The sequence below is a fragment of the Paralichthys olivaceus genome, chromosome 5 (assembly GCF_024713975.1).
Source record: "Paralichthys olivaceus isolate ysfri-2021 chromosome 5, ASM2471397v2, whole genome shotgun sequence".
NCBI lineage: Eukaryota > Metazoa > Chordata > Actinopteri > Pleuronectiformes > Paralichthyidae > Paralichthys > Paralichthys olivaceus.
The window spans coordinates 22,081,733-22,109,410 of record NC_091097.1 but is presented as its reverse complement, the minus strand read 5'-3'; the positions used below and the strand labels follow the sequence as shown (position 1 = coordinate 22,109,410).

At 42.3% G+C, this 27,678-nt stretch overlaps 23 non-coding genes and 6 pseudogenes across 23 annotated transcripts; all 29 read right to left on the bottom strand.

The window, feature by feature from the left end:
- Positions 1–5,314: 5,314 nt before the first annotated feature.
- Positions 5,315–5,433, bottom strand: LOC138407910 (5S ribosomal RNA). The gene has a single exon (XR_011241228.1). It is a non-coding gene; the product is annotated as a 5S ribosomal RNA (ribosomal RNA).
- A 490-nt stretch (positions 5,434–5,923) lies between these two features.
- Positions 5,924–6,042, bottom strand: LOC138409279 (5S ribosomal RNA). The gene has a single exon (XR_011242599.1). It is a non-coding gene; the product is annotated as a 5S ribosomal RNA (ribosomal RNA).
- Positions 6,043–6,532: 490 nt separating this feature from the next.
- Positions 6,533–6,651, bottom strand: LOC138407909 (5S ribosomal RNA). Its single transcript, XR_011241227.1, has one exon. It is a non-coding gene; the product is annotated as a 5S ribosomal RNA (ribosomal RNA).
- A 490-nt stretch (positions 6,652–7,141) lies between these two features.
- Positions 7,142–7,260, bottom strand: LOC138407908 (5S ribosomal RNA). The gene has a single exon (XR_011241226.1). It is a non-coding gene; the product is annotated as a 5S ribosomal RNA (ribosomal RNA).
- A 490-nt stretch (positions 7,261–7,750) lies between these two features.
- LOC138407907 (5S ribosomal RNA) lies at positions 7,751–7,869 on the bottom strand. Its single transcript, XR_011241225.1, has one exon. It is a non-coding gene; the product is annotated as a 5S ribosomal RNA (ribosomal RNA).
- Positions 7,870–8,359: 490 nt separating this feature from the next.
- On the bottom strand, positions 8,360–8,468 carry LOC138409669 (5S ribosomal RNA; annotated as a pseudogene).
- A 490-nt stretch (positions 8,469–8,958) lies between these two features.
- On the bottom strand, positions 8,959–9,077 carry LOC138407906 (5S ribosomal RNA). Its single transcript, XR_011241224.1, has one exon. It is a non-coding gene; the product is annotated as a 5S ribosomal RNA (ribosomal RNA).
- A 490-nt stretch (positions 9,078–9,567) lies between these two features.
- On the bottom strand, positions 9,568–9,686 carry LOC138407905 (5S ribosomal RNA). Its single transcript, XR_011241223.1, has one exon. It is a non-coding gene; the product is annotated as a 5S ribosomal RNA (ribosomal RNA).
- Positions 9,687–10,176: 490 nt separating this feature from the next.
- LOC138407904 (5S ribosomal RNA) lies at positions 10,177–10,295 on the bottom strand. The gene has a single exon (XR_011241222.1). It is a non-coding gene; the product is annotated as a 5S ribosomal RNA (ribosomal RNA).
- Positions 10,296–10,785: 490 nt separating this feature from the next.
- LOC138407903 (5S ribosomal RNA) lies at positions 10,786–10,904 on the bottom strand. Its single transcript, XR_011241221.1, has one exon. It is a non-coding gene; the product is annotated as a 5S ribosomal RNA (ribosomal RNA).
- A 490-nt stretch (positions 10,905–11,394) lies between these two features.
- On the bottom strand, positions 11,395–11,513 carry LOC138407902 (5S ribosomal RNA). Its single transcript, XR_011241220.1, has one exon. It is a non-coding gene; the product is annotated as a 5S ribosomal RNA (ribosomal RNA).
- A 490-nt stretch (positions 11,514–12,003) lies between these two features.
- Positions 12,004–12,122, bottom strand: LOC138407901 (5S ribosomal RNA). The gene has a single exon (XR_011241219.1). It is a non-coding gene; the product is annotated as a 5S ribosomal RNA (ribosomal RNA).
- Positions 12,123–12,612: 490 nt separating this feature from the next.
- LOC138407899 (5S ribosomal RNA) lies at positions 12,613–12,731 on the bottom strand. Its single transcript, XR_011241217.1, has one exon. It is a non-coding gene; the product is annotated as a 5S ribosomal RNA (ribosomal RNA).
- Positions 12,732–13,221: 490 nt separating this feature from the next.
- Positions 13,222–13,340, bottom strand: LOC138407898 (5S ribosomal RNA). The gene has a single exon (XR_011241216.1). It is a non-coding gene; the product is annotated as a 5S ribosomal RNA (ribosomal RNA).
- A 490-nt stretch (positions 13,341–13,830) lies between these two features.
- Positions 13,831–13,949, bottom strand: LOC138407897 (5S ribosomal RNA). The gene has a single exon (XR_011241215.1). It is a non-coding gene; the product is annotated as a 5S ribosomal RNA (ribosomal RNA).
- Positions 13,950–14,439: 490 nt separating this feature from the next.
- On the bottom strand, positions 14,440–14,558 carry LOC138407896 (5S ribosomal RNA). The gene has a single exon (XR_011241214.1). It is a non-coding gene; the product is annotated as a 5S ribosomal RNA (ribosomal RNA).
- A 490-nt stretch (positions 14,559–15,048) lies between these two features.
- On the bottom strand, positions 15,049–15,168 carry LOC138409109 (5S ribosomal RNA). Its single transcript, XR_011242430.1, has one exon. It is a non-coding gene; the product is annotated as a 5S ribosomal RNA (ribosomal RNA).
- Positions 15,169–15,658: 490 nt separating this feature from the next.
- On the bottom strand, positions 15,659–15,778 carry LOC138409108 (5S ribosomal RNA). The gene has a single exon (XR_011242429.1). It is a non-coding gene; the product is annotated as a 5S ribosomal RNA (ribosomal RNA).
- Positions 15,779–16,268: 490 nt separating this feature from the next.
- LOC138409707 (5S ribosomal RNA) lies at positions 16,269–16,377 on the bottom strand (annotated as a pseudogene).
- A 490-nt stretch (positions 16,378–16,867) lies between these two features.
- On the bottom strand, positions 16,868–16,986 carry LOC138410145 (5S ribosomal RNA). Its single transcript, XR_011242941.1, has one exon. It is a non-coding gene; the product is annotated as a 5S ribosomal RNA (ribosomal RNA).
- A 490-nt stretch (positions 16,987–17,476) lies between these two features.
- LOC138408109 (5S ribosomal RNA) lies at positions 17,477–17,595 on the bottom strand. Its single transcript, XR_011241427.1, has one exon. It is a non-coding gene; the product is annotated as a 5S ribosomal RNA (ribosomal RNA).
- A 483-nt stretch (positions 17,596–18,078) lies between these two features.
- On the bottom strand, positions 18,079–18,187 carry LOC138409877 (5S ribosomal RNA; annotated as a pseudogene).
- Positions 18,188–18,679: 492 nt separating this feature from the next.
- Positions 18,680–18,798, bottom strand: LOC138407895 (5S ribosomal RNA). Its single transcript, XR_011241213.1, has one exon. It is a non-coding gene; the product is annotated as a 5S ribosomal RNA (ribosomal RNA).
- A 492-nt stretch (positions 18,799–19,290) lies between these two features.
- Positions 19,291–19,399, bottom strand: LOC138409876 (5S ribosomal RNA; annotated as a pseudogene).
- A 492-nt stretch (positions 19,400–19,891) lies between these two features.
- On the bottom strand, positions 19,892–20,000 carry LOC138409890 (5S ribosomal RNA; annotated as a pseudogene).
- Positions 20,001–20,492: 492 nt separating this feature from the next.
- Positions 20,493–20,601, bottom strand: LOC138409705 (5S ribosomal RNA; annotated as a pseudogene).
- Positions 20,602–21,091: 490 nt separating this feature from the next.
- Positions 21,092–21,210, bottom strand: LOC138408404 (5S ribosomal RNA). The gene has a single exon (XR_011241723.1). It is a non-coding gene; the product is annotated as a 5S ribosomal RNA (ribosomal RNA).
- Positions 21,211–21,700: 490 nt separating this feature from the next.
- LOC138409054 (5S ribosomal RNA) lies at positions 21,701–21,819 on the bottom strand. The gene has a single exon (XR_011242375.1). It is a non-coding gene; the product is annotated as a 5S ribosomal RNA (ribosomal RNA).
- Positions 21,820–22,311: 492 nt separating this feature from the next.
- On the bottom strand, positions 22,312–22,430 carry LOC138409159 (5S ribosomal RNA). Its single transcript, XR_011242479.1, has one exon. It is a non-coding gene; the product is annotated as a 5S ribosomal RNA (ribosomal RNA).
- Between the last annotated feature and the right edge of the window lie 5,248 nt (positions 22,431–27,678).

The following is a 27,678-nucleotide window of genomic DNA, read 5'->3' as shown; positions in this document are numbered from 1 at the left end:
TCCCCTTCCCCTACATACATATCTATTTCATCTTCTCCTCCGTTCACGTTCTCTCTCTCAATCATTTCCATCCATTCTTTGGGCATTGCTTTTTTTATTTTTTCTATGACCCCTTCAGCTGTACCCGGCCATATTTCATCCCCATTCCCCCTGACCTCATCTACAATCACCTGTGCCCTCATAAAACCCGGTGTGTACTCGTACACCATGTCCCTCACCTTCCTTATCCCTGCTCTCCATATTACCCTGTTAAAGATGGTCTCCCCCTCCACTGTGATTTTTGGATTTAAAAACGCTGGCTGCTCCCATACCTGCTTTACATTTTTGCATTCATACTTCACGAAACTCAGAAACTCTCCCCACGCTCCCAGCATCTCTTTGTAATAATCAGTCGCTCCATCTAACATCCCTTTTTTCATTTTCATATACACTCCACTCTCACCACACCCTCCAGTTTTGTTGATAGCTTCTGTTAAACACACCTTCCACACCTGATCACTTTTATTCTTTAAGTATCTCACCATCATTTTCACCCTCAGTGCTTTTTTTTTTCTCTCTAAGTTAACCAGTTTCAGTCCCCCGTCTTCATACTCGTTTTCTAGTACTTCCCTTGCTATTCTAACCCCCTTCCCATCCCACAAAAAGTCACTCACCATCCCTCCCACTTCTTTCATCACTTTCTCAGGCACATCCATCACATTCATCACATACACCAGCTTGCTCATTATTAAACAATTTACTACAATTACCTTCCCTTTTAGCTTCAATCCTCTTCTCTTCCAAAACCCTAACGTCTTTCTAATCCTATTCACTATCCCCTCATACTGCCTATCTCTCCCTTCTTTCTCTTCTATCCCTAAATTTACACCTAACACCTTCATATACCCTTTGTTTTCCTTCATTCTGATCTCCTCCCTCTCTTCTCTGTTCTCCCCTATGTACATTATCTCTGATTTCTCTATGTTTACTTTTGCTCCTGATGCCCTACCATACTGCTCTACACTTTTTAAAACCTCTACTACACTTTCTTTGTCCCTAACTGTCACTGTTGTGTCGTCTGCATATTGATATAGCGTGCTCATCTGTCCACCCGGTAGTTCTATGCCCTTAATCCCTCTATTTTGCAATATTAGTGCCGCTAGCGGCTCTGCTGACAAGGCGTACAGCAGAGCCGATAGCGGACATCCCTGTCTAACTGATCTCTCTAATCTAAACTCCTCTGTCACTATCCCGTTTATTTTTATCTTACTCGCTGCTCTTTCATACATCCTCCTTATCCATCCTATCATCCTATTTCCAAAACCCACTTTATCTAATACCTTATATAAATACCCATGATCTACTCTATCAAATGCTTTATTCAGATCCAAACTCGCTACTATCCCTATTTTGTTCCCCTTCATGTGTGTGATGGTGTCCCTAATACTGCTTATTGTGTCGGCTATGTCTCTTCCTGGTATGCTATATGCTTGTGTGCTTCCCACCACCGTCCCTATAACCCCCTTTATCCTATTTGCTAACACCTTTGCTAGTATTTTATAATCACCATTTAACATTGTGAGTGGTCTGTAGTTTTCTAATTTGTCCCTGCTCCCTTTTTTGTAAATTATACTAACTAGCCCTATTGTCATGCTGTGTGGCATCTCTCCCTTCTCTTCTATATACCTAAATAATCTATCTAACACTGGCACTAATTCTTCCTTAAACTCTATATAAAACTCTCCTATTATCCCATCTATCCCTGGACTTTTATTCCTGCCTAACTCATCTATTGCTTTCCCTATCTCTCCTTTAGTTATCTCTCCTTCACATCCTTCTCTATCCTCATCACTCAGCCTAGCTTCCATCTTTTCTATCACCTGCCTGCTACTCTCCTCATCTACTTCTTCTTTCTTAAATAACTCCCTATAGAATTCTCCTACTCTTTCCACTATCCCTACAAAGTCAGTTATTCTTTCCCCTCTCTTTCCCTCCACTTGCTCAAAATAATTATTCTTTTGCCTTACCTTCTCTAGCCCTAAGAAATAACCTGTACATTTTTCCCCCTCTACTACATCTCTTGCCTTACTTCTAATTATTGCTCCCTTGCACTTTCCCTGTTCTATCTCTTTCAGTTCATCTTTCTTCTTTATATATTCCCCCAAATCATACTTGCCATCCTCCTCAGCTTTCTTTTCCTCTTCTCTCAACTCCTCTTTTAACTTTTTTTCCTTCTCTCTCTGTGTTTTCCCCCTCTTCCTACTGTGTTTTATGCTCATGGTCCGTACTCCCTCTTTTACCCCTTCCCACCACCTCCCTATATCTTCCTCATACATCCTGTCATCCTTCTCCCACCTTATGTATTCTCTCACTTCTTTTTTATATTTTTCATCTCTCAGCAACTCCCCATTCATGCACCACAGTCCCCCTCCTCTTCTCTTTGTCCCCCCCCCTATTGTAAATTTTAACTCCTTATGATCACTATACGTTGTGGTTCTATATTCTATTTCTTTTATCCTTTCTGCTATGCTTTTTGTGCTTAATACTAAATCTATCCTACTCTGTTTTAATTCCCCTTTTACCAGTTGTGTTCTTGAGAACGCTCTCCTCTCTGGATTTCTTTCTCTCCATACGTCACTCAGTCCTTTCATACTTTTTAATTTTTTTAATACCTCTCTTGTTGTGTCATTTTTAAAGTGCATGTTTGTTGACACGTCCAGTTTCTCACACCACACATTGAAGTCCCCCACAATCATGCAGTTGTCATCACACATCGTTCCCATCTTTTCAATCATCACCTTTCTTTCTTTCTCCTCATTCGGCATATACACATTTACCAGCTTCATTTCCTCATTCTTATATTCAAATTTGATCCCTATCATCCTCCCATCTCCCTCATCTTCACACCTTCTCACATTCCCTATCACTCCTTTTTTTGTTAATATTGCTACACCCCTCGCATTCCCATCTCCATTATTTGCAAATACTTCTCCCCTCCATTCATCCTCCACCTCTTTCATACATCTCTCATTCCAGTGTGTTTCCTGTAAGCATATTATGTCATAATTACTCTTCCCATATATCTGATGTCTTTTGTTTTTGTTCTTTAGCCCCCTTGCATTTATTGAAATTATTGTTAACATTATTATTATTTTTACTTTCATTTTGTTATTTCCTTAGTTTTACTTTTCTTATTATTCCTCGTATGCCTCTTAGTATTCTGTCTTTTTCTTAGTTGTTTCATTTGTTCCTCTATATCCATGTCTGTTTCGGATCCTACCGTCTGTGGTGTGGTAGTCTCCTCTGCAGTCTCTGTGGGCTTAGCTCCACTCAGTGCATTCTCCGTCCTTCCTGTGTCATCCTCTCGTCGCGTTCTCCCCGGGCCTGCTTCCTCCTTTCCGTCTTGTCTTTCGACAGTCGCCCCCTTCTCTGGCCCTCTCGTCTCCTTCGTTTTGGGACCTTTCTTCTCCACCCCGTCACTCCTCCTGTCTGCCGTCCCTTCTGTCCTCACCTCACGCGCCAGCGCTCCTCTCCTCCTTCCCGCATCCTCCTCCTCGTTGTTTCCTTTCGTTCTCTCCTTCCTTTCCTTCCGGTTCGCTCCATCTTTCTTTCCGCCTTCCGTCTCCTCTGTCGGCCTCTCTCCTTCCTGCTTGCCTGCATCCTCTTTCTCTGTCTCCTCCATTTCTTTTCTGACTCCCTCCTCCTCACTTTCCATATACTCTGCCTCCCCCTCCTCACTGCCTCCGCTCTCACTTTCTTGTCCACTCTCATTTGTGTCGTCTTCTGCCTCACTCTTATTGCATCTGCATTCACTCATAAGGTTCTGGCATAGATCACATCTCTTCTTCCCCTGCGTGCATTCCCTTGCATAATGACCCTGCACTCCACATCTGTTGCAGTGAAATTCAGGGCACTCTCTCATTATGTGCCCTGGTTTAATGCACAACCTGCACACCTTCACCTGCTTATCATGCAGCACCCTGAAGTACTCAGCTCCCAGCGCTGTGTCAAATCTAGCGGAATACGGCAGTGATTGTATTTCATTATTAAATTTTACTTTCAGGAACCTTGTCCCATCAGCTACATTTGTCCCTGGCCACATCCTTCTTTTAATGGGAGATACTGCTGATACTCCCCAGAGTTGTAGCTTTGCCAGTATCTCCCTGTCCTCAATATAAAATGGCAGATTCATGAAAGACACTACTAGCTCGTCATTTATTAGCTCTCTGACGTGCACCCGATTCTCCCCAATCTTAAATCCTTCCATGAGCCTGTCCTTTCCTTTCGGATGGCTCATCGTCATTTCATATTTTTTTTCGGTTATCTGTCTGCACGCCAGTAGCCCTCCACACAGCTCGCGTACGCAACGCATCAGCTCCATAGCCGTGTCCTCGCCCTCCATCTCCACCATCACTGTCTGCTCCCTGTCGTTCCTCTCATTTTTTTTGCAGCACTTACCCTGCGTCAGCTCCGTCTCTCCACCGCTGTCACCTCCGTGGGTGTCAGCGGTTAAACTCCGCCGCTCCGTGCTTGTCTCTGCCATTGTCTCGGGAGCACTTCCTAGCAGGCTACGATTCCCCCTCACAGTGCGTCACTGCCGCGGGGGACACACACATACACACAACAAGACAATCACAACACTAATGTCCGGTTGGATTTACATATATGAGGTAGAAAAATAGGGAATGTAGAGAGAGAACAAGAAAAGCTGGAAAAGAGAGAGAGAAAAAAAAAGAAAAATAGTTCCTCCGCAGCCACCCGTGGTGGCTTGCTTCCGGGTCGCTGGTTGATGTCGTCACTCCGTGGTGCGTTCAAGGGCGTGTTCAGGGTGGTATGGCCGTAAGCGATTAACTCCACCCACAATACCTCCTTTATACATGTGAATCATCACCATCATCAATGGTTCTTCTGTTGCTTTGCAACCATAGCATCTTGAGGTGTGGGTGGGCGGGAGGGTCAATTGTTCCACAATCAATCTCAAGGTGCAATTTTGTCATATCGTTGCAAGAAAAAAATCATTACAATTTTCAAAAATGACCTTCAGCAATATTGTCAGTGTTTCATATCCAGTTGTTTCCCTGATGCAGAGTAAACTCCCTGCTCTCTCATCGCTCTCTCCAAATAAGACAATTTGAAAATGATATGTTAATAAAACATGAATAAAGTAGTGTTTTGATTAGAAACAAATCTGATGAATGCTCACTCTCACCTTTCAGTGATGATGTGAGGGTTCCATATTCTTTTTTCCTTTGATGAACAGTCTTTCCTGCTCTTTCCAAGAGGTGTCTCCTCTGAAGCAGCAGCAACAGCGCCCTCTGCAAAGAAAAGTCTAAAAAGCTTACAGCACCTGGTATTCCCAGGCGGTCTCCCATTCAAGTACTAACCAGGCCCGACCCTGCTTAGCTTCCGAGATCGGACGAGATCGGGCGTGTTCAGGGTGGTATGGCCGTAAGCGATTAACTCCACCCACAATACCTCCTTTATACATGTGAATCATCACCATCATCAATGGTTCTTCTGTTGCTTTGCAACCATAGCATCTTGAGGTGTGGGTGGGCGGGAGGGTCAATTGTTCCAAAATCAATCTCAAGGTGCAATTTTGTCATATCGTTGCAAGAAAAAAATCATTACAATTTTCAAAAATGACCTTCAGCAATATTGTCAGTGTTTCATATCCAGTTGTTTCCCTGATGCAGAGTAAACTCCCTGCTCTCTCATCGCTCTCTCCAAATAAGACAATTTGAAAATGATATGTTAATAAAACATGAATAAAGTAGTGTTTTGATTAGAAACAAATCTGATGAATGCTCACTCTCACCTTTCAGTGATGATGTGAGGGTTCCATATTCTTTTTTCCTTTGATGAACAGTCTTTCCTGCTCTTTCCAAGAGGTGTCTCCTCTGAAGCAGCAGCAACAGCGCCCTCTGCAAAGAAAAGTCTAAAAAGCTTACAGCACCTGGTATTCCCAGGCGGTCTCCCATTCAAGTCCTAACCAGGCCCGACTCTGCTTAGCTTCCGAGATCGGACGAGATCGGGCGTGTTCAGGGTGGTATGGCCGTAAGCGATTAACTCCACCCACAATACCTCCTTTATACATGTGAATCATCACCATCATCAATGGTTCTTCTGTTGCTTTGCAACCATAGCATCTTGAGGTGTGGGTGGGCGGGAGGGTCAATTGTTCCAAAATCAATCTCAAGGTGCAATTTTGTCATATCGTTGCAAGAAAAAAATCATTACAATTTTCAAAAATGACCTTCAGCAATATTGTCAGTGTTTCATATCCAGTTGTTTCCCTGATGCAGAGTAAACTCCCTGCTCTCTCATCGCTCTCTCCAAATAAGACAATTTGAAAATGATATGTTAATAAAACATGAATAAAGTAGTGTTTTGATTAGAAACAAATCTGATGAATGCTCACTTTCACCTTTCAGTGATGATGTGAGGGTTCCATATTCTTTTTTCCTTTGATGAACAGTCTTTCCTGCTCTTTCCAAGAGGTGTCTCCTCTGAAGCAGCAGCAACAGCGCCCTCTGCAAAGAAAAGTCTAAAAAGCTTACAGCACCTGGTATTCCCAGGCGGTCTCCCATTCAAGTACTAACCAGGCCCGACCCTGCTTAGCTTCCGAGATCGGACGAGATCGGGCGTGTTCAGGGTGGTATGGCCGTAAGCGATTAACTCCACCCACAATACCTCCTTTATACATGTGAATCATCACCATCATCAATGGTTCTTCTGTTGCTTTGCAACCATAGCATCTTGAGGTGTGGGTGGGCGGGAGGGTCAATTGTTCCAAAATCAATCTCAAGGTGCAATTTTGTCATATCGTTGCAAGAAAAAAATCATTACAATTTTCAAAAATGACCTTCAGCAATATTGTCAGTGTTTCATATCCAGTTGTTTCCCTGATGCAGAGTAAACTCCCTGCTCTCTCATCGCTCTCTCCAAATAAGACAATTTGAAAATGATATGTTAATAAAACATGAATAAAGTAGTGTTTTGATTAGAAACAAATCTGATGAATGCTCACTTTCACCTTTCAGTGATGATGTGAGGGTTCCATATTCTTTTTTCCTTTGATGAACAGTCTTTCCTGCTCTTTCCAAGAGGTGTCTCCTCTGAAGCAGCAGCAACAGCGCCCTCTGCAAAGAAAAGTCTAAAAAGCTTACAGCACCTGGTATTCCCAGGCGGTCTCCCATTCAAGTACTAACCAGGCCCGACCCTGCTTAGCTTCCGAGATCGGACGAGATCGGGCGTGTTCAGGGTGGTATGGCCGTAAGCGATTAACTCCACCCACAATACCTCCTTTATACATGTGAATCATCACCATCATCAATGGTTCTTCTGTTGCTTTGCAACCATAGCATCTTGAGGTGTGGGTGGGCGGGAGGGTCAATTGTTCCAAAATCAATCTCAAGGTGCAATTTTGTCATATCGTTGCAAGAAAAAAATCATTACAATTTTCAAAAATGACCTTCAGCAATATTGTCAGTGTTTCATATCCAGTTGTTTCCCTGATGCAGAGTAAACTCCCTGCTCTCTCATCGCTCTCTCCAAATAAGACAATTTGAAAATGATATGTTAATAAAACATGAATAAAGTAGTGTTTTGATTAGAAACAAATCTGATGAATGCTCACTTTCACCTTTCAGTGATGATGTGAGGGTTCCATATTCTTTTTTCCTTTGATGAACAGTCTTTCCTGCTCTTTCCAAGAGGTGTCTCCTCTGAAGCAGCAGCAACAGCGCCCTCTGCAAAGAAAAGTCTAAAAAGCTTACAGCACCTGGTATTCCCAGGCGGTCTCCCATTCAAGTACTAACCAGGCCCGACCCTGCTTAGCTTCCGAGATCGGACGAGATCGGGCGTGTTCAGGGTGGTATGGCCGTAAGCGATTAACTCCACCCACAATACCTCCTTTATACATGTGAATCATCACCATCATCAATGGTTCTTCTGTTGCTTTGCAACCATAGCATCTTGAGGTGTGGGTGGGCGGGAGGGTCAATTGTTCCAAAATCAATCTCAAGGTGCAATTTTGTCATATCGTTGCAAGAAAAAAATCATTACAATTTTCAAAAATGACCTTCAGCAATATTGTCAGTGTTTCATATCCAGTTGTTTCCCTGATGCAGAGTAAACTCCCTGCTCTCTCATCGCTCTCTCCAAATAAGACAATTTGAAAATGATATGTTAATAAAACATGAATAAAGTAGTGTTTTGATTAGAAACAAATCTGATGAATGCTCACTTTCACCTTTCAGTGATGATGTGAGGGTTCCATATTCTTTTTTCCTTTGATGAACAGTCTTTCCTGCTCTTTCCAAGAGGTGTCTCCTCTGAAGCAGCAGCAACAGCGCCCTCTGCAAAGAAAAGTCTAAAAAGCTTACAGCACCTGGTATTCCCAGGCGGTCTCCCATTCAAGTACTAACCAGGCCCGACCCTGCTTAGCTTCCGAGATCAGGCGTGTTCAGGGTGGTATGGCCGTAAGCGATTAACTCCACCCACAATACCTCCTTTATACATGTGAATCATCACCATCATCAATGGTTCTTCTGTTGCTTTGCAACCATAGCATCTTGAGGTGTGGGTGGGCGGGAGGGTCAATTGTTCCAAAATCAATCTCAAGGTGCAATTTTGTCATATCGTTGCAAGAAAAAAATCATTACAATTTTCAAAAATGACCTTCAGCAATATTGTCAGTGTTTCATATCCAGTTGTTTCCCTGATGCAGAGTAAACTCCCTGCTCTCTCATCGCTCTCTCCAAATAAGACAATTTGAAAATGATATGTTAATAAAACATGAATAAAGTAGTGTTTTGATTAGAAACAAATCTGATGAATGCTCACTTTCACCTTTCAGTGATGATGTGAGGGTTCCATATTCTTTTTTCCTTTGATGAACAGTCTTTCCTGCTCTTTCCAAGAGGTGTCTCCTCTGAAGCAGCAGCAACAGCGCCCTCTGCAAAGAAAAGTCTAAAAAGCTTACAGCACCTGGTATTCCCAGGCGGTCTCCCATTCAAGTACTAACCAGGCCCGACCCTGCTTAGCTTCCGAGATCGGACGAGATCGGGCGTGTTCAGGGTGGTATGGCCGTAAGCGATTAACTCCACCCACAATACCTCCTTTATACATGTGAATCATCACCATCATCAATGGTTCTTCTGTTGCTTTGCAACCATAGCATCTTGAGGTGTGGGTGGGCGGGAGGGTCAATTGTTCCAAAATCAATCTCAAGGTGCAATTTTGTCATATCGTTGCAAGAAAAAAATCATTACAATTTTCAAAAATGACCTTCAGCAATATTGTCAGTGTTTCATATCCAGTTGTTTCCCTGATGCAGAGTAAACTCCCTGCTCTCTCATCGCTCTCTCCAAATAAGACAATTTGAAAATGATATGTTAATAAAACATGAATAAAGTAGTGTTTTGATTAGAAACAAATCTGATGAATGCTCACTTTCACCTTTCAGTGATGATGTGAGGGTTCCATATTCTTTTTTCCTTTGATGAACAGTCTTTCCTGCTCTTTCCAAGAGGTGTCTCCTCTGAAGCAGCAGCAACAGCGCCCTCTGCAAAGAAAAGTCTAAAAAGCTTACAGCACCTGGTATTCCCAGGCGGTCTCCCATTCAAGTACTAACCAGGCCCGACCCTGCTTAGCTTCCGAGATCGGACGAGATCGGGCGTGTTCAGGGTGGTATGGCCGTAAGCGATTAACTCCACCCACAATACCTCCTTTATACATGTGAATCATCACCATCATCAATGGTTCTTCTGTTGCTTTGCAACCATAGCATCTTGAGGTGTGGGTGGGCGGGAGGGTCAATTGTTCCAAAATCAATCTCAAGGTGCAATTTTGTCATATCGTTGCAAGAAAAAAATCATTACAATTTTCAAAAATGACCTTCAGCAATATTGTCAGTGTTTCATATCCAGTTGTTTCCCTGATGCAGAGTAAACTCCCTGCTCTCTCATCGCTCTCTCCAAATAAGACAATTTGAAAATGATATGTTAATAAAACATGAATAAAGTAGTGTTTTGATTAGAAACAAATCTGATGAATGCTCACTTTCACCTTTCAGTGATGATGTGAGGGTTCCATATTCTTTTTTCCTTTGATGAACAGTCTTTCCTGCTCTTTCCAAGAGGTGTCTCCTCTGAAGCAGCAGCAACAGCGCCCTCTGCAAAGAAAAGTCTAAAAAGCTTACAGCACCTGGTATTCCCAGGCGGTCTCCCATTCAAGTACTAACCAGGCCCGACCCTGCTTAGCTTCCGAGATCGGACGAGATCGGGCGTGTTCAGGGTGGTATGGCCGTAAGCGATTAACTCCACCCACAATACCTCCTTTATACATGTGAATCATCACCATCATCAATGGTTCTTCTGTTGCTTTGCAACCATAGCATCTTGAGGTGTGGGTGGGCGGGAGGGTCAATTGTTCCAAAATCAATCTCAAGGTGCAATTTTGTCATATCGTTGCAAGAAAAAAATCATTACAATTTTCAAAAATGACCTTCAGCAATATTGTCAGTGTTTCATATCCAGTTGTTTCCCTGATGCAGAGTAAACTCCCTGCTCTCTCATCGCTCTCTCCAAATAAGACAATTTGAAAATGATATGTTAATAAAACATGAATAAAGTAGTGTTTTGATTAGAAACAAATCTGATGAATGCTCACTTTCACCTTTCAGTGATGATGTGAGGGTTCCATATTCTTTTTTCCTTTGATGAACAGTCTTTCCTGCTCTTTCCAAGAGGTGTCTCCTCTGAAGCAGCAGCAACAGCGCCCTCTGCAAAGAAAAGTCTAAAAAGCTTACAGCACCTGGTATTCCCAGGCGGTCTCCCATTCAAGTACTAACCAGGCCCGACCCTGCTTAGCTTCCGAGATCGGACGAGATCGGGCGTGTTCAGGGTGGTATGGCCGTAAGCGATTAACTCCACCCACAATACCTCCTTTATACATGTGAATCATCACCATCATCAATGGTTCTTCTGTTGCTTTGCAACCATAGCATCTTGAGGTGTGGGTGGGCGGGAGGGTCAATTGTTCCAAAATCAATCTCAAGGTGCAATTTTGTCATATCGTTGCAAGAAAAAAATCATTACAATTTTCAAAAATGACCTTCAGCAATATTGTCAGTGTTTCATATCCAGTTGTTTCCCTGATGCAGAGTAAACTCCCTGCTCTCTCATCGCTCTCTCCAAATAAGACAATTTGAAAATGATATGTTAATAAAACATGAATAAAGTAGTGTTTTGATTAGAAACAAATCTGATGAATGCTCACTTTCACCTTTCAGTGATGATGTGAGGGTTCCATATTCTTTTTTCCTTTGATGAACAGTCTTTCCTGCTCTTTCCAAGAGGTGTCTCCTCTGAAGCAGCAGCAACAGCGCCCTCTGCAAAGAAAAGTCTAAAAAGCTTACAGCACCTGGTATTCCCAGGCGGTCTCCCATTCAAGTACTAACCAGGCCCGACCCTGCTTAGCTTCCGAGATCGGACGAGATCGGGCGTGTTCAGGGTGGTATGGCCGTAAGCGATTAACTCCACCCACAATACCTCCTTTATACATGTGAATCATCACCATCATCAATGGTTCTTCTGTTGCTTTGCAACCATAGCATCTTGAGGTGTGGGTGGGCGGGAGGGTCAATTGTTCCAAAATCAATCTCAAGGTGCAATTTTGTCATATCGTTGCAAGAAAAAAATCATTACAATTTTCAAAAATGACCTTCAGCAATATTGTCAGTGTTTCATATCCAGTTGTTTCCCTGATGCAGAGTAAACTCCCTGCTCTCTCATCGCTCTCTCCAAATAAGACAATTTGAAAATGATATGTTAATAAAACATGAATAAAGTAGTGTTTTGATTAGAAACAAATCTGATGAATGCTCACTTTCACCTTTCAGTGATGATGTGAGGGTTCCATATTCTTTTTTCCTTTGATGAACAGTCTTTCCTGCTCTTTCCAAGAGGTGTCTCCTCTGAAGCAGCAGCAACAGCGCCCTCTGCAAAGAAAAGTCTAAAAAGCTTACAGCACCTGGTATTCCCAGGCGGTCTCCCATTCAAGTACTAACCAGGCCCGACCCTGCTTAGCTTCCGAGATCGGACGAGATCGGGCGTGTTCAGGGTGGTATGGCCGTAAGCGATTAACTCCACCCACAATACCTCCTTTATACATGTGAATCATCACCATCATCAATGGTTCTTCTGTTGCTTTGCAACCATAGCATCTTGAGGTGTGGGTGGGCGGGAGGGTCAATTGTTCCAAAATCAATCTCAAGGTGCAATTTTGTCATATCGTTGCAAGAAAAAAATCATTACAATTTTCAAAAATGACCTTCAGCAATATTGTCAGTGTTTCATATCCAGTTGTTTCCCTGATGCAGAGTAAACTCCCTGCTCTCTCATCGCTCTCTCCAAATAAGACAATTTGAAAATGATATGTTAATAAAACATGAATAAAGTAGTGTTTTGATTAGAAACAAATCTGATGAATGCTCACTTTCACCTTTCAGTGATGATGTGAGGGTTCCATATTCTTTTTTCCTTTGATGAACAGTCTTTCCTGCTCTTTCCAAGAGGTGTCTCCTCTGAAGCAGCAGCAACAGCGCCCTCTGCAAAGAAAAGTCTAAAAAGCTTACAGCACCTGGTATTCCCAGGCGGTCTCCCATTCAAGTACTAACCAGGCCCGACCCTGCTTAGCTTCCGAGATCGGACGAGATCGGGCGTGTTCAGGGTGGTATGGCCGTAAGCGATTAACTCCACCCACAATACCTCCTTTATACATGTGAATCATCACCATCATCAATGGTTCTTCTGTTGCTTTGCAACCATAGCATCTTGAGGTGTGGGTGGGCGGGAGGGTCAATTGTTCCAAAATCAATCTCAAGGTGCAATTTTGTCATATCGTTGCAAGAAAAAAATCATTACAATTTTCAAAAATGACCTTCAGCAATATTGTCAGTGTTTCATATCCAGTTGTTTCCCTGATGCAGAGTAAACTCCCTGCTCTCTCATCGCTCTCTCCAAATAAGACAATTTGAAAATGATATGTTAATAAAACATGAATAAAGTAGTGTTTTGATTAGAAACAAATCTGATGAATGCTCACTTTCACCTTTCAGTGATGATGTGAGGGTTCCATATTCTTTTTTCCTTTGATGAACAGTCTTTCCTGCTCTTTCCAAGAGGTGTCTCCTCTGAAGCAGCAGCAACAGCGCCCTCTGCAAAGAAAAGTCTAAAAAGCTTACAGCACCTGGTATTCCCAGGCGGTCTCCCATTCAAGTACTAACCAGGCCCGACCCTGCTTAGCTTCCGAGATCGGACGAGATCGGGCGTGTTCAGGGTGGTATGGCCGTAAGCGATTAACTCCACCCACAATACCTCCTTTATACATGTGAATCATCACCATCATCAATGGTTCTTCTGTTGCTTTGCAACCATAGCATCTTGAGGTGTGGGTGGGCGGGAGGGTCAATTGTTCCAAAATCAATCTCAAGGTGCAATTTTGTCATATCGTTGCAAGAAAAAAATCATTACAATTTTCAAAAATGACCTTCAGCAATATTGTCAGTGTTTCATATCCAGTTGTTTCCCTGATGCAGAGTAAACTCCCTGCTCTCTCATCGCTCTCTCCAAATAAGACAATTTGAAAATGATATGTTAATAAAACATGAACAAAGTAGTGTTTTGATTAGAAACAAATCTGATGAATGCTCACTTTCACCTTTCAGTGATGATGTGAGGGTTCCATATTCTTTTTTCCTTTGATGAACAGTCTTTCCTGCTCTTTCCAAGAGGTGTCTCCTCTGAAGCAGCAGCAACAGCGCCCTCTGCAAAGAAAAGTCTAAAAAGCTTACAGCACCTGGTATTCCCAGGCGGTCTCCCATTCAAGTACTAACCAGGCCCGACCCTGCTTAGCTTCCGAGATCGGACGAGATCGGGCGTGTTCAGGGTGGTATGGCCGTAAGCGATTAACTCCACCCACAATACCTCCTTTATACATGTGAATCATCACCATCATCAATGGTTCTTCTGTTGCTTTGCAACCATAGCATCTTGAGGTGTGGGTGGGCGGGAGGGTCAATTGTTCCAAAATCAATCTCAAGGTGCAATTTTGTCATATCGTTGCAAGAAAAAAATCATTACAATTTTCAAAAATGACCTTCAGCAATATTGTCAGTGTTTCATATCCAGTTGTTTCCCTGATGCAGAGTAAACTCCCTGCTCTCTCATCGCTCTCTCCAAATAAGACAATTTGAAAATGATATGTTAATAAAACATGAATAAAGTAGTGTTTTGATTAGAAACAAATCTGATGAATGCTCACTTTCACCTTTCAGTGATGATGTGAGGGTTCCATATTCTTTTTTCCTTTGATGAACAGTCTTTCCTGCTCTTTCCAAGAGGTGTCTCCTCTGAAGCAGCAGCAACAGCGCCCTCTGCAAAGAAAAGTCTAAAAAGCTTACAGCACCTGGTATTCCCAGGCGGTCTCCCATTCAAGTACTAACCAGGCCCGACCCTGCTTAGCTTCCGAGATCGGACGAGATCGGGCGTGTTCAGGGTGGTATGGCCGTAAGCGATTAACTCCACCCACAATACCTCCTTTATACATGTGAATCATCACCATCATCAATGGTTCTTCTGTTGCTTTGCAACCATAGCATCTTGAGGTGTGGGTGGGCGGGAGGGTCAATTGTTCCAAAATCAATCTCAAGGTGCAATTTTGTCATATCGTTGCAAGAAAAAAATCATTACAATTTTCAAAAATGACCTTCAGCAATATTGTCAGTGTTTCATATCCAGTTGTTTCCCTGATGCAGAGTAAACTCCCTGCTCTCTCATCGCTCTCTCCAAATAAGACAATTTGAAAATGATATGTTAATAAAACATGAATAAAGTAGTGTTTTGATTAGAAACAAATCTGATGAATGCTCACTTTCACCTTTCAGTGATGATGTGAGGGTTCCATATTCTTTTTTCCTTTGATGAACAGTCTTTCCTGCTCTTTCCAAGAGGTGTCTCCTCTGAAGCAGCAGCAACAGCGCCCTCTGCAAAGAAAAGTCTAAAAAGCTTACAGCACCTGGTATTCCCAGGCGGTCTCCCATTCAAGTACTAACCAGGCCCGACCCTGCTTACACTTCCGAGATCGGACGAGATCGGGCGTGTTCAGGGTGGTATGGCTGTAAGCGATTAACTCCACCCACAATACCTCCTTTATACATGTGAATCATCACCATCATCAATGGTTCTTCTGTTGCTTTGCAACCATAGCATCTTGAGGTGTGGGTGGGCGGGAGGGTCAATTGTTCCAAAATCAATCTCAAGGTGCAATTTTGTCATATCGTTGCAAGAAAAAAATCATTACAATTTTCAAAAATGACCTTCAGCAATATTGTCAGTGTTTCATATCCAGTTGTTTCCCTGATGCAGAGTAAACTCCCTGCTCTCTCATCGCTCTCTCCAAATAAGACCATTTGAAAATGATATGTTAATAAAACATGAATAAAGTAGTGTTTTGATTAGAAACAAATCTGATGAATGCTCCCTTTCACCTTTCAGTGATGAAGTGAGGGTTCCATATTCTTTTTTCCTTTGATGAACAGTCTTTCCTGCTCTTTCCAAGAGGTGTCTCCTCTGAAGCAGCAGCAACAGCGCCCTCTGCAAAGAAAAGTCTAAAAAGCTTACAGCACCTGGTATTCCCAGGCGGTCTCCCATTCAAGTACTAACCAGGCCCGACCCTGCTTACACTTCCGAGATCGGACGAGATCGGGCGTGTTCAGGGTGGTATGGCTGTAAGCGATTAACTCCACCCACAATACCTCCTTTATACATGTGAATCATCACCATCATCAATGGTTCTTCTGTTGCTTTGCAACCATAGCATCTTGAGGTGTGGGTGGGCGGGAGGGTCAATTGTTCCAAAATCAATCTCAAGGTGCAATTTTGTCATATCGTTGCAAGAAAAAAATCATTACAATTTTCAAAAATGACCTTCAGCAATATTGTCAGTGTTTCATATCCAGTTGTTTCCCTGATGCAGAGTAAACTCCCTGCTCTCTCATCGCTCTCTCCAAATAAGACAATTTGAAAATGATATGTTAATAAAACATGAATAAAGTAGTGTTTTGATTAGAAACAAATCTGATGAATGCTCACTTTCACCTTTCAGTGATGATGTGAGGGTTCCATATTCTTTTTTCCTTTGATGAACAGTCTTTCCTGCTCTTTCCAAGAGGTGTCTCCTCTGAAGCAGCAGCAACAGCGCCCTCTGCAAAGAAAAGTCTAAAAAGCTTACAGCACCTGGTATTCCCAGGCGGTCTCCCATTCAAGTACTAACCAGGCCCGACCCTGCTTAGCTTCCGAGATCGGACGTGTTCAGGGTGGTATGGCCGTAAGCGATTAACTCCACCCACAATACCTCCTTTATACATGTGAATCATCACCATCATCAATGGTTCTTCTGTTGCTTTGCAACCATAGCATCTTGAGGTGTGGGTGGGCGGGAGGGTCAATTGTTCCAAAATCAATCTCAAGGTGCAATTTTGTCATATCGTTGCAAGAAAAAAATCATTACAATTTTCAAAAATGACCTTCAGCAATATTGTCAGTGTTTCATATCCAGTTGTTTCCCTGATGCAGAGTAAACTCCCTGCTCTCTCATCGCTCTCTCCAAATAAGACAATTTGAAAATGATATGTTAATAAAACATGAATAAAGTAGTGTTTTGATTAGAAACAAATCTGATGAATGCTCACTTTCACCTTTCAGTGATGATGTGAGGGTTCCATATTCTTTTTTCCTTTGATGAACAGTCTTTCCTGCTCTTTCCAAGAGGTGTCTCCTCTGAAGCAGCAGCAACAGCGCCCTCTGCAAAGAAAAGTCTAAAAAGCTTACAGCACCTGGTATTCCCAGGCGGTCTCCCATTCAAGTACTAACCAGGCCCTACCCTGCTTAGCTTCCGAGATCGGACGAGATCGGGCGTGTTCAGGGTGGTATGGCCGTAAGCGATTAACTCCACCCACAATACCTCCTTTATACATGTGAATCATCACCATCATCAATGGTTCTTCTGTTGCTTTGCAACCATAGCATCTTGAGGTGTGGGTGGGCGGGAGGGTCAATTGTTCCAAAATCAATCTCAAGGTGCAATTTTGTCATGTCGTTGCAAGAAAAAAATCATTACAATTTTCAAAAATGACCTTCAGCAATATTGTCAGTGTTTCATATCCAGTTGTTTCCCTGATGCAGAGTAAACTCCCTGCTCTCTCATCGCTCTCTCCAAATAAGACAATTTGAAAATGATATGTTAATAAAACATGAATAAAGTAGTGTTTTGATTAGAAACAAATCTGATGAATGCTCACTTTCACCTTTCAGTGATGATGTGAGGGTTCCATATTCTTTTTTCCTTTGATGAACAGTCTTTCCTGCTCTTTCCAAGAGGTGTCTCCTCTGAAGCAGCAGCAACAGCGCCCTCTGCAAAGAAAAGTCTAAAAAGCTTACAGCACCTGGTATTCCCAGGCGGTCTCCCATTCAAGTACTAACCAGGCCCTACCCTGCTTAGCTTCCGAGATCAGACGAGATCGGGCGTGTTCAGGGTGGTATGGCCGTAAGCGATTAACTCCACCCACAATACCTCCTTTATACATGTGAATCATCACCATCATCAATGGTTCTTCTGTTGCTTTGCAACCATAGCATCTTGAGGTGTGGGTGGGCGGGAGGGTCAATTGTTCCAAAATCAATCTCAAGGTGCAATTATCGTTGCAAGAAAAAAATCATTACAATTTTCAAAAATGACCTTTAGCAATATTGTCAGTGTTTCATATCCAGTTGTTTCCCTGATGCAGAGTAAACTCCCTGCTCTTTCATCGCTCTCTCCAAATAAGACAATTTGAAAATGATATGTTAATAAAACATGAATAAAGTAGTGTTTTGATTAGAAACAAATCTGATGAATGCTCACTTTCACCTTTCAGTAATGATGTGAGGGTTCCATATTCTTTTTTCCTTTGATGAACAGTCTTTCCTGCTCTTTCCAAGAGGTGTCTCCTCTGAAGCAGCAGCAACAGCACCCTCTGCAAAGAAAAGTCTAAAAAGCTTACAGCACCTGGTATTCCCAGGCGGTCTCTCATTCAAGTACTAACCAGGCCCGACCCTGCTTAGCTTCCGAGATCGGACGTGTTCAGGGTGGTATGGCCGTAAGCGATTAACTCCACCCACAATACCTCCTTTATACATGTGAATCATCACCATCATCAATGGTTCTTCTGTTGCTTTGCAACCATAGCATCTTGAGGTGTGGGTGGGTTGGGGGGGGTCAATTGTTCCAAAATCAATCTCAAGGTGCAATTTTGTCATATCGTTGCAAGAAAAAAATCATTACAATTTTCTAAAATGACCTTTAGCAATATTGTCAGTGTTTCATATCCAGTTGTTTCCCTGATGCAGAGTAAACTCCCTGCTCTCTCATCGCTCTCTCCAAATAAGACAATTTGAAAATGATATGTTAATAAAACATGAATAAAGTAGTGTTTTGATTAGAAACAAATCTGATGAATGCTCACTTTCACCTTTCAGTGATGATGTGAGGGTTCCATATTCTTTTTTCCTTTGATGAACAGTCTTTCCTGCTCTTTCCAAGAGGTGTCTCCTCTGAAGCAGCAGCAACAGCGCCCTCTGCAAAGAAAAGTCTAAAAAGCTTACAGCACCTGGTATTCCCAGGCGGTCTCCCATTCAAGTACTAACCAGGCCCGACCCTGCTTAGCTTCCGAGATCGGACGAGATCGGGCGTGTTCAGGGTGGTATGGCCGTAAGCGATTAACTCCACCCACAATACCTCCTTTATACATGTGAATCATCACCATCATCAATGGTTCTTCTGTTGCTTTGCAACCATAGCATCTTGAGGTGTGGGTGGGTTGGGGGGGGTCAATTGTTCCAAAATCAATCTCAAGGTGCAATTTTGTCATATCGTTGCAAGAAAAAAATCATTACAATTTTCAAAAATGACCTTTAGCAATATTGTCAGTGTTTCATATCCAGTTGTTTCCCTGATGCAGAGTAAACTCCCTGCTCTTTCATCGCTCTCTCCAAATAAGACAATTTGAAAATGATATGTTAATAAAACATGAATAAAGTAGTGTTTTGATTAGAAACAAATCTGATGAATGCTCACTTTCACCTTTCAGTAATGATGTGAGGGTTCCATATTCTTTTTTCCTTTGATGAACAGTCTTTCCTGCTCTTTCCAAGAGGTGTCTCCTCTGAAGCAGCAGCAACAGCACCCTCTGCAAAGAAAAGTCTAAAAAGCTTACAGCACCTGGTATTCCCAGGCGGTCTCTCATTCAAGTACTAACCAGGCCCGACCCTGCTTAGCTTCCGAGATCGGACGTGTTCAGGGTGGTATGGCCGTAAGCGATTAACTCCACCCACAATACCTCCTTTATACATGTGAATCATCACCATCATCAATGGTTCTTCTGTTGCTTTGCAACCATAGCATCTTGAGGTGTGGGTGGGTTGGGGGGGGTCAATTGTTCCAAAATCAATCTCAAGGTGCAATTTTGTCATATCGTTGCAAGAAAAAAATCATTACAATTTTCTAAAATGACCTTTAGCAATATTGTCAGTGTTTCATATCCAGTTGTTTCCCTGATGCAGAGTAAACTCCCTGCTCTTTCATCGCTCTCTCCAAATAAGGCAATTTGAAAATGATATGTTAATAAAACATGAATAAAGTAGTGTTTTGATTAGAAACAAATCTGATGAATGCTCACTTTCACCTTTCAGTAATGATGTGAGGGTTCCATATTCTTTTTTCCTTTGATGAACAGTCTTTCCTGCTCTTTCCAAGAGGTGTCTCCTCTGAAGCAGCAGCAACAGCACCCTCTGCAAAGAAAAGTCTAAAAAGCTTACAGCACCTGGTATTCCCAGACGGTCTCTCATTCAAGTACTAACCAGGCCCGACCCTGCTTAGCTTCCGAGATCGGACGTGTTCAGGGTGGTATGGCCGTAAGCGATTAACTCCACCCACAATACCTCCTTTATACATGTGAATCATCACCATCATCAATGGTTCTTCTGTTGCTTTGCAATCATAGCATCTTGAGGTGTGAGTGGGTTGGGGGGGGTCAATTGTTCCAAAATCAATCTCAAGGTGCAATTTTGTCATATCGTTGCAAGAAAAAAATCATTACAATTTTCAAAAATGACCTTTAGCAATATTGTCAGTGTTTCATATCCAGTTGTTTCCCTGATGCAGAGTAAACTCCCTGCTATTTCATCGCTCTCTCCAAATAAGACAATTTGAAAATGATATGTTAATAAAACATGAATAAAGTAGTGTTTTGATTAGAAACAAATCTGATGAATGCTCACTTTCACCTTTCAGTAATGATGTGAGGGTTCCATATTCTTTTTTCCTTTGATGAACAGTCTTTCCTGCTCTTTCCAAGAGGTGTCTCCTCTGAAGCAGCAGCAACAGCACCCTCTGCAAAGAAAAGTCTAAAAAGCTTACAGCACCTGGTATTCCCAGGCGGTCTCCCATTCAAGTACTAACCAGGCCCGACCCTGCTTAGCTTCCGAGATCGGACGTGTTCAGGGTGGTATGGCCGTAAGCGATTAACTCCACCCACAATACCTCCTTTATACATGTGAATCATCACCATCATCAATGGTTCTTCTGTTGCTTTGCAACCATATAATCTTGAGGTGTGGGTGGGCGGGAGTGTCAATTGTTCCAAAATCAATCTCAAGGTGCAATTTTGTCATATCGTTGCAAGAAAAAAATCATTACAATTTTCAAAAATGACCTTCAGCAATATTGTCAGTGTTTCATATCCAGTTGTTTCCCTGATGCAGAGTAAACTCCCTGCTCTCTCATCGCTCTCTCCAAATAAGACAATTTGAAAATGATATGTTAATAAAACATGAATAAAGTAGTGTTTTGATTAGAAACAAATCTGATGAATGCTCAATTTCACCTTTCAGTGATGATGTGAGGGTTCCATATTCTTTTTTCCTTTGATGAACAGTCTTTCCTGCTCTTTCCAAGAGGTGTCTCCTCTGAAGCAGCAGCAACAGCGCCCTCTGCAAAGAAAAGTCTAAAAAGCTTACAGCACCTGGTATTCCCAGGCGGTCTCCCATTCAAGTACTAACCAGGCCCGACCCTGCTTAGCTTCCGAGATCAAACGAGATCGGGCGTGTTCAGGGTGGTATGGCCGTAAGCGATTAACTCCACCCACAATACCTCCTTTATACATGTGAATCATCACCATCATCAATGGTTCTTCTGTTGCTTTGCAACCATAGCATCTTGAGGTGTGGTTGGGCGGGAGGGTCAATTGTTCCAAAATCAATCTCAAGGTGCAATTTTGTCATATCGTTGCAAGAAAAAAATCATTACAATTTTCAAAAATGACCTTTAGCAATATTGTCAGTGTTTCATATCCAGTTGTTTCCCTGATGCAGAGTAAACTCCCTGCTCTTTCATCGCTCTCTCCAAATAAGACAATTTGAAAATGATATGTTAATAAAACATGAACAAAGTAGTGTTTTGATTAGAAACAAATCTGATGAATGCTCACTTTCACCTTTCAGTGATGATGTGAGGGTTCCATATTCTTTTTTCCTTTGATGAACAATCTTTCCTGCTTTTTCCAAGAGGTGTCTCCTCTGAAGCAGCAGCAACAGCGCCCTCTGCAAAGAAAAGTCTAAAAAGCTTACAGCACCTGGTATTCCCAGGCAGTCTTCCATTCAAGTACTAACCAGGCCCGACCCTGCTTAGCTTCCGAGATCGGACGAGATCGGGCGTGTTCAGGGTGGTATGGCCGTAAGCGATTAACTCCACCCACAATACCGCCTTTATACATGTGAATCATCACCATCATCAATGGTTCTTCTGTTGCTTTGCAACCATAGCATCTTGAGGTGTGGGTGGGTTGGGGGGGGTCAATTGTTCCAAAATCAATCTCAAGGTGCAATTTTGTCATATCGTTGCAAGAAAAAAATCATTACAATTTTCAAAAATGACCTTCAGCAATATTGTCAGTGTTTCATATCCAGTTGTTTCCCTGATGCAGAGGAAACTCCCTGCTCTTTCATCGCTCCCTCCAAATAAGACAATTTGAAAATGATATGTTAATAAAACATGAATAAAGTAGTGTTTTGATTAGAAACAAATCTGATGAATGCTCACTTTCACCTTTCAGTGATGATGTGAGGGTTCCATATTCTTTTTTCCTTTGATGAACAGTCTTTCCTGCTCTTTCCAAGAGGTGTCTCCTCTGAAGCAGCAGCAACAGCGCCCTCTGCAAAGAAAGGTCTAAAAAGCTTACAGCACCTGGTATTCCCAGGCGGTCTCCCATTCAAGTACTAAACAGGCCGGACCCTGCTTAGCTTCCGAGATCGGACGAGATCGGGCGTGTTCAGGGTGGTATGGCCGTAAGCGATTAACTCCACCCACAATACCTCCTTTATACATGTGAATCATCACCATCATCAATGGTTCTTCTGTTGCTTTGCAACCATATAATCTTGAGGTGTGGGTGGGCGGGAGTGTCAATTGTTGCAAAATCAATCTCAAGGTGCAATTTTGTCATATCGTTGCAAGAAAAAAATCATTACAATTTTCAAAAATGACCTTCAGCAATATTGTCAGTGTTTCATATCCAGTTGTTTCCCTGATGCAGAGTAAACTCCCTGCTCTTTCATCGCTCTCTCCAAATAAGACAATTTGAAAATGATATGTTAATAAAACATGAATAAAGTAGTGTTTTGATTAGAAACAAATCTGATGAATGCTCACTTTCACCTTTCAGTGATGATGTGAGGGTTCCATATTCTTTTTTCCTTTGATGAACAGTCTTTCCTGCTCTTTCCAAGAGGTGTCTCCTCTGAAGCAGCAGCAACAGCGCCCTCTGCAAAGAAAAGTCTAAAAAGCTTACAGCACCTGGTATTCCCAGGCAGTCTCCCATTCAAGTACTAACCAGGCCCGACCCTGCTTAGCTTCCGAGATCGGACGAGATCGGGCGTGTTTTTTTTTTTTTTTTTTTCTTTTATTATCAAAAATAGATTGAATTTACATTTTTTTTACATACATTTGTTTTTTACATCGTTCCTTTACATGTTTGCCTCTGTCAGGTCTTAACTTTTCACATGTATACATCACTCGATACAGGAAACACACAAATCAATAAAAGCAATAAAACCAACCAAAAACAAAGAGCCCCAAAACAAATCTTAACCAAAATCCATTCTCACCTCATTCACATCTCCATTCGTTATTTCTATGAAGGTGCTCCCGTCCACAAACCCTTTCTGAAAGTCGTCTTTCCCAATGTAGCTGTGCATCACTTTCACATCCCTTTCTGTCAAATTTTTAAAAACATTCCACACGTCACATTTTCTCCTTTCATACTGCGCAGTGTTTCTCCTTAGTTTCACTGCATATCGTGCGTGGCTCAGGACATAGTTTAACAGATTTACATTGCATCCTCTCTTTCTCTCCACCACGCCAAACAACCACAGCTTCTTCCATTCGCTCCTCCCCACAAAGTCTCCCTCCCAGCACCTATTTATTAACTCCCTTATTTTCCCAAAGTACACCCTTAGTTCCCCACATTCAACAAACTCATGCATACATGTCTCCACTCCCACTTCACATACGTCACATTCCTTTCCCACCTCCCGGTCAAACTTGCTCTTTATCAGGTTGTTGTATATCCTGTTGTGCCTTAGCATGTAGTCAAAGTGTTCACATTCAGTCGTGTTCCACTTCACTCTCAGATTGGTCCATATTTGCTTTGCATCCATGTTATTCATTACTTTGACCCACACTTTCTCTGCAGCCGGCCTCCTCAGTTCTTTCTCCCTCATACATTCATATATCATCCTTGTTTTTACATCCTTCAGACTCAACTTGCACTCCCCTTCCCCTACATACATATCTATTTCATCTTCTCCTCCGTTCACGTTCTCTCTCTCAATCATTTCCATCCATTCTTTGGGCATTGCTTTTTTTATTTTTTCTATGACCCCTTCAGCTGTACCCGGCCATATTTCATCCCCATTCCCCCTGACCTCATCTACAATCACCTGTGCCCTCATAAAACCCGGTGTGTACTCGTACACCATGTCCCTCACCTTCCTTATCCCTGCTCTCCATATTACCCTGTTAAAGATGGTCTCCCCCTCCACTGTGATTTTTGGATTTAAAAACGCTGGCTGCTCCCATACCTGCTTTACATTTTTGCATTCATACTTCACGAAACTCAGAAACTCTCCCCACGCTCCCAGCATCTCTTTGTAATAATCAGTCACTCCATCTAACATCCCTTTTTTCATTTTCATATACACTCCACTCTCACCACACCCTCCAGTTTTGTTGATAGCTTCTGTTAAACACACCTTCCACACCTGATCACTTTTATTCTTTAAGTATCTCACCATCATTTTCACCCTCAGTGCTTTTTTTTTTCTCTCTAAGTTAACCAGTTTCAGTCCCCCGTCTTCATACTCGTTTTCTAGTACTTCCCTTGCTATTCTAACCCCCTTCCCATCCCACAAAAAGTCACTCACCATCCCTCCCACTTCTTTCATCACTTTCTCAGGCACATCCATCACATTCATCACATACACCAGCTTGCTCATTATTAAACAATTTACTACAATTACCTTCCCTTTTAGCTTCAATCCTCTTCTCTTCCAAAACCCTAACGTCTTTCTAATCCTATTCACTATCCCCTCATACTGCCTATCTCTCCCTTCTTTCTCTTCTATCCCTAAATTTACACCTAACACCTTCATATACCCTTTGTTTTCCTTCATTCTGATCTCCTCCCTCTCTTCTCTGTTCTCCCCTATGTACATTATCTCTGATTTCTCTATGTTTACTTTTGCTCCTGATGCCCTACCATACTGCTCTACACTTTTTAAAACCTCTACTACACTTTCTTTGTCCCTAACTGTCACTGTTGTGTCGTCTGCATATTGATATAGCGTGCTCATCTGTCCACCCGGTAGTTCTATGCCCTTAATCCCTCTATTTTGCAATATTAGTGCCGCTAGCGGCTCTGCTGACAAGGCGTACAGCAGAGCCGATAGCGGACATCCCTGTCTAACTGATCTCTCTAATCTAAACTCCTCTGTCACTATCCCGTTTATTTTTATCTTACTCGCTGCTCTTTCATACATCCTCCTTATCCATCCTATCATCCTATTTCCAAAACCCACTTTATCTAATACCTTATATAAATACCCATGATCTACTCTATCAAATGCTTTATTCAGATCCAAACTCGCTACTATCCCTATTTTGTTCCCCTTCATGTGTGTGATGGTGTCCCTAATACTGCTTATTGTGTCGGCTATGTCTCTTCCTGGTATGCTATATGCTTGTGTGCTTCCCACCACCGTCCCTATAACCCCCTTTATCCTATTTGCTAACACCTTTGCTAGTATTTTATAATCACCATTTAACATTGTGAGTGGTCTGTAGTTTTCTAATTTGTCCCTGCTCCCTTTTTTGTAAATTATACTAACTAGCCCTATTGTCATGCTGTGTGGCATCTCTCCCTTCTCTTCTATATACCTAAATAATCTATCTAACACTGGCACTAATTCTTCCTTAAACTCTATATAAAACTCTCCTATTATCCCATCTATCCCTGGACTTTTATTCCTGCCTAACTCATCTATTGCTTTCCCTATCTCTCCTTTAGTTATCTCTCTTTCACATCCTTCTCTATCCTCATCACTCAGCCTAGCTTCCATCTTTTCTATCACCTGCCTGCTACTCTCCTCATCTACTTCTTCTTTCTTAAATAACTCCCTATAGAATTCTCCTACTCTTTCCACTATCCCTACAAAGTCAGTTATTCTTTCCCCTCTCTTTCCCTCCACTTGCTCAAAATAATTATTCTTTTGCCTTACCTTCTCTAGCCCTAAGAAATAACCTGTACATTTTTCCCCCTCTACTACATCTCTTGCCTTACTTCTAATTATTGCTCCCTTGCACTTTCCCTGTTCTATCTCTTTCAGTTCATCTTTCTTCTTTATATATTCCCCCAGATCATACTTGCCATCCTCCTCAGCTTTCTTTTCCTCTTCTCTCAACTCCTCTTTTAACTTTTTTTCCTTCTCTCTCTGTGTTTTCCCCCTCTTCCTACTGTGTTTTATGCTCATGGTCCGTACTCCCTCTTTTACCCCTTCCCACCACCTCCCTATATCTTCCTCATACATCCTGTCATCCTTCTCCCACCTTATGTATTCTCTCACTTCTTTTTTATATTTTTCATCTCTCAGCAACTCCCCATTCATGCACCACAGTCCCCCTCCTCTTCTCTTTGTCCCCCCCCCTATTGTAAATTTTAACTCCTTATGATCACTATACGTTGTGGTTCTATATTCTATTTCTTTTATCCTTTCTGCTATGCTTTTTGTGCTTAATACTAAATCTATCCTACTCTGTTTTAATTCCCCTTTTACCAGTTGTGTTCTTGAGAACGCTCTCCTCTCTGGATTTCTTTCTCTCCATACGTCACTCAGTCCTTTCATACTTTTTAATTTTTTTAATACCTCTCTTGTTGTGTCATTTTTAAAGTGCATGTTTGTTGACACGTCCAGTTTCTCACACCACACATTGAAGTCCCCCACAATCATGCAGTTGTCATCACACATCGTTCCCATCTTTTCAATCATCACCTTTCTTTCTTTCTCCTCATTCGGCATATACACATTTACCAGCTTCATTTCCTCATTCTTATATTCAAATTTGATCCCTATCATCCTCCCATCTCCCTCATCTTCACACCTTCTTACATTCCCTATCACTCCTTTTTTTGTTAATATTGCTACACCCCTCGCATTCCCATCTCCATTATTTGCAAATACTTCTCCCCTCCATTCATCCTCCACCTCTTTCATACATCTCTCATTCCAGTGTGTTTCCTGTAAGCATATTATGTCGTAATTACTCTTCCCATATATCTGATGTCTTTTGTTTTTGTTCTTTAGCCCCCTTGCATTTATTGAAATTATTGTTAACATTATTATTATTTTTACTTTCATTTTGTTATTTCCTTAGTTTTACTTTTCTTATTATTCCTCGTATGCCTCTTAGTATTCTGTCTTTTTCTTAGTTGTTTCATTTGTTCCTCTATATCCATGTCTGTTTCGGATCCTACCGTCTGTGGTGTGGTAGTCTCCTCTGCAGTCTCTGTGGGCTTAGCTCCACTCAGTGCATTCTCCGTCCTTCCTGTGTCATCCTCTCGTCGCGTTCTCCCCGGGCCTGCTTCCTCCTTTCCGTCTTGTCTTTCGACAGTCGCCCCCTTCTCTGGCCCTCTCGTCTCCTTCGTTTTGGGACCTTTCTTCTCCACCCCGTCACTCCTCCTGTCTGCCGTCCCTTCTGTCCTCACCTCACGCGCCAGCGCTCCTCTCCTCCTTCCCGCATCCTCCTCCTCGTTGTTTCCTTTCGTTCTCTCCTTCCTTTCCTTCCGGTTCGCTCCATCTTTCTTTCCGCCTTCCGTCTCCTCTGTCGGCCTCTCTCCTTCCTGCTTGCCTGCATCCTCTTTCTCTGTCTCCTCCGTTTCTTTTCTGACTCCCTCCTCCTCACTTTCCATATACTCTGCCTCCCCCTCCTCACTGCCTCCGCTCTCACTTTCTTGTCCACTCTCATTTGTGTCGTCTTCTGCCTCAC